The 3,148-nt window shown below is 50.2% G+C and overlaps 3 non-coding genes across 3 annotated transcripts; 2 read left to right on the top strand and 1 right to left on the bottom strand.

Annotated features, from left to right (window-relative positions):
• Nucleotides 1-77: 77 nt before the first annotated feature.
• On the top strand, nucleotides 78-150 carry TRNAR-ACG. The gene has a single exon. It is a non-coding gene; the product is annotated as a tRNA-Arg (tRNA).
• Nucleotides 151-1,244: 1,094 nt separating this feature from the next.
• On the bottom strand, nucleotides 1,245-1,317 carry TRNAR-ACG. Its single transcript has one exon. It is a non-coding gene; the product is annotated as a tRNA-Arg (tRNA).
• Nucleotides 1,318-1,495: 178 nt separating this feature from the next.
• Nucleotides 1,496-1,586, top strand: TRNAY-GUA. The gene is given in 2 exon segments: nucleotides 1,496-1,532; nucleotides 1,551-1,586. It is a non-coding gene; the product is annotated as a tRNA-Tyr (tRNA).
• Nucleotides 1,587-3,148: the final 1,562 nt, after the last annotated feature.

Raw genomic sequence — 3,148 nt, 5'->3', positions numbered from 1 at the left:
GTCCGCCGGGGCGGGGCGCGGCGCTGCGCTCGGGTGTTGGGGTCTACAGGAGAGGGAGGAGAAGGTGCTGCTGTGCGGGGCCAGTGGCGCAATGGATAACGCGTCTGACTACGGATCAGAAGATTGTAGGTTCGACTCCTGCCTGGCTCGCATTCGTTTTTCATCCTGTCACGCACGCACGGGGGGATCGTTCGTTTTCGTCTGAGCTCATCGTTTAACACCTTTTATACGCCCGGCACATCACGGGATTATTTTGTGTCCCAAAGCAGAAAAGACAACTGTAGAAACTGTAAAACGCCATCTAGGCTTAAACTTCTCAAACGATCTAAATACACGCCTTGTCAAATGCATTAACTGTGCCAACAAATTAACCCAATTAACTCACATGGGGAAAAATCCTTTAGGCCCTGGGAGAGGAGCACTGTGCTCATCATTGGCCTGACACAGTACGGTTAGTCTTACGAATGACATCACGTAAAATAACCGCGAGGTCTCTGAAGGCAGCAAGCAGCACTGCTGTGATGAAGACTATTGTTTTCAGAGCGATTATCTGTTAGTCGTGAGAAGTGCGAGAGCATCCTTGTTGTGCAGTTGAATGAAAAGTGTGTGATTTTGCAGAAACCCATTTTTGACCTATATAAAGGCTACGCGGCGCGTAAAGAACGGCTCGCAACCGGGAGCGGCGAGGAAGGCACCCCCAGTGATGAGATTTGAGACTAGTCCACAGCCTCGGAGTAACCGCAGTCTGTGGATTCAGTGCGAGTTTACTATAAAAATTGGTTCGTGCTGTTACGAACAGATAACCGAGAGGTAGCTCATTAGTGCTGCTAACGTTTGGAATCGCCATCCTTTGTTTTGCCACGTCTGTGAACGGCGCTGGTGACGGTCACGATACAAGGATGTGCAGGCAGGCGAGAGGCGGCGCAAGGAAAGGGCACCCCACCAGCCCTGGAGACCCTCATTTTTCCGCTTGCTGCTCAGACTCATGTAGCCGCCATTGGGAGCCATGTCAGGAGCACCTCCTGGGGAACACGTAACTTGGCGGACGTCTGTTTCAAAGGGAAAAAGGGGCACATCTAAGGGCACCGTGCTCTGCAAGTTTCTATGTAAGCACGATGGGGTTTTGGCGCCCACCCCGGGATGCCCGCCGGGGAGGGAGAGAGGCCAGGCCGGTTTGGTTTTCCTCTCTGCGGGCGAGTGAAAACGCGGCGTTGGCGAGGCGAACCGAGGCACCAAAAGGTACCCGAGCCAGGCAGGAGTCGAACCTACAGTCTTCTGATCCGTAGTCAGACGCGTTATCCATTGCGCCACTGGCCCTGCACGCGGCCGCTGGCCGAGCCGCCGCCCGCTCAGCAAACCCCTCTCCCACCGCAGGCACGCTGCGCGCATGCGCTGCTCAGCCCGCCCGACCGCTGCCCTCGCAAAGCGCATGCTCAAAACTCCGCGCGGGCTGGGGTGGCACCTGGGGCGGCCGCTGGGCGGCAGCAAGCGGGTCCCTTCGATAGCTCAGCTGGTAGAGCGGAGGACTGTAGAGGCGCTGCCCCGCGGGAATCCTTAGGTCGCTGGTTCGATTCCGGCTCGAAGGAGACGCTGAATCTTTTTTTTTCTTTTTTTTCCCCTCCCAGGGGAATTTGACTTTTTTCGGCCCCTCGGTGATGGCCGGGGGCGCGGCCGCCGGGGGCGCGTTTGCATACACCAGGAGTCAAACCTGAATCCACAGTCCAAAAGCGCATCCCTTTGCCACTCCCCGGTGTGGGACAGGGCACAGACTCCATCCAGGGCTACAAGACTGATTTTTTTCTTGGTTAAGATTCACTCCTTCCTATATAAATGTCTCTGCTCCTACTTTTTGCAGAAGTTCATGCAAACTCCTTCACTCCTTTTCACTCATTCAGTGGCACCCCTTTTTCCTTGTCCTAAAGGATAGCTCACAAAATAAAAGCACACCCAGAGTTTCTTCTGGAGAAGGGACCATCTCCTTTCCCCCTCCATGTCCATCTCCGAGATATTTTTTCTCTCCCACCCACCCAGAAAGTGTTGACATGCATGCGTTTCTGTGTAACTGTCTATCACCAATAAGTGAAAAGGAATGCAGAGAAAAAGAAAAAAAAAGATAAAAATAAAACAGAATGCAAGCCAGGAAAAACAAACAAAACAACTAAACTCAAACCCTGGAAAAATGTAGGCACCAATCTCAGGACTTGCTGTATGCTAAACAACCATTCTGCCTCTTGAGCTATGGCCCTGTAACATTAATGTAACTGCTTGGCTCGGCTTCCCACTCTTCTAGGACATGCTCATGTTTTTAAATGTACTAAATGCTTTTTACTACAATAACAGCCTATTCAGTGCCTGGATGATAGTGTAGCTTACTAAATACTTCATTTAGGAGCAAAGTATTGGTGACCGGTCACCTGCAAGTGTTTAATTATTTCTGTATCTGGTCTCCAGCAAGGGCCAATAACAAGCTGTGTGCATGTATCCTATTCAATCATTTGTAGCACTTAATAACGGAAGATGCCAGAGATTATATAAACCCCATTCATAAGACATTTCACTCTGATACACTGGGTCACCAGAGCGTGGCGGGCAGGCAAACAGATGCATCAGGGGTTGTTAAATGGCCTGACGGGTACAGGAGGGGACACCTGCTCCAACGAAAAGAACTTTTCAGCTCCCGTGTTGTAAGAAAAGGTTTGTTTGCATTTCAAGCAAAAGCTGTCTCTTCTCCTGGAGAAAGGGGAAATAGAACAAATCTCAGGGGAGTTAAGAGTATGAGGATGAAAATTTTCAGACTGCCTGGAGGATTTCCAAGGAGAGATGGTGAAAATGTTCCTGTATGACGAGGTGCTGGCTGATGGATGCAGTTTGAGATATGTGGCATGTGCATGGACAAGATGTCCTGCTGACCACATAGGTGGGAAACCCCTGGAAACGAGAGCGCATCTTTCCTGATTTTTTTTAGTATCTGAAACTTTATTATTTCTTGACTTAGGTACTCTTGTCAGTGAATCTATTTTGGATATTATAAACACACGCTTCTATTTGTACCTACTCTTCACCTGGCTTGAGTTAAGTGGGATTTCAGGGTCACCAGATCTATCCAGTTATCACTCAGCTAACAGCAGTTCTCTCGACTGACGTCCTG

This window comes from Aptenodytes forsteri, unplaced genomic scaffold, assembly GCF_000699145.1.
Source record: "Aptenodytes forsteri isolate BGI_AS27 unplaced genomic scaffold, ASM69914v1 Scaffold411, whole genome shotgun sequence".
NCBI lineage: Eukaryota > Metazoa > Chordata > Aves > Sphenisciformes > Spheniscidae > Aptenodytes > Aptenodytes forsteri.
Note: the sequence above shows the minus strand (reverse complement) of the source record. Positions and strands in the feature narration are given on the sequence as shown.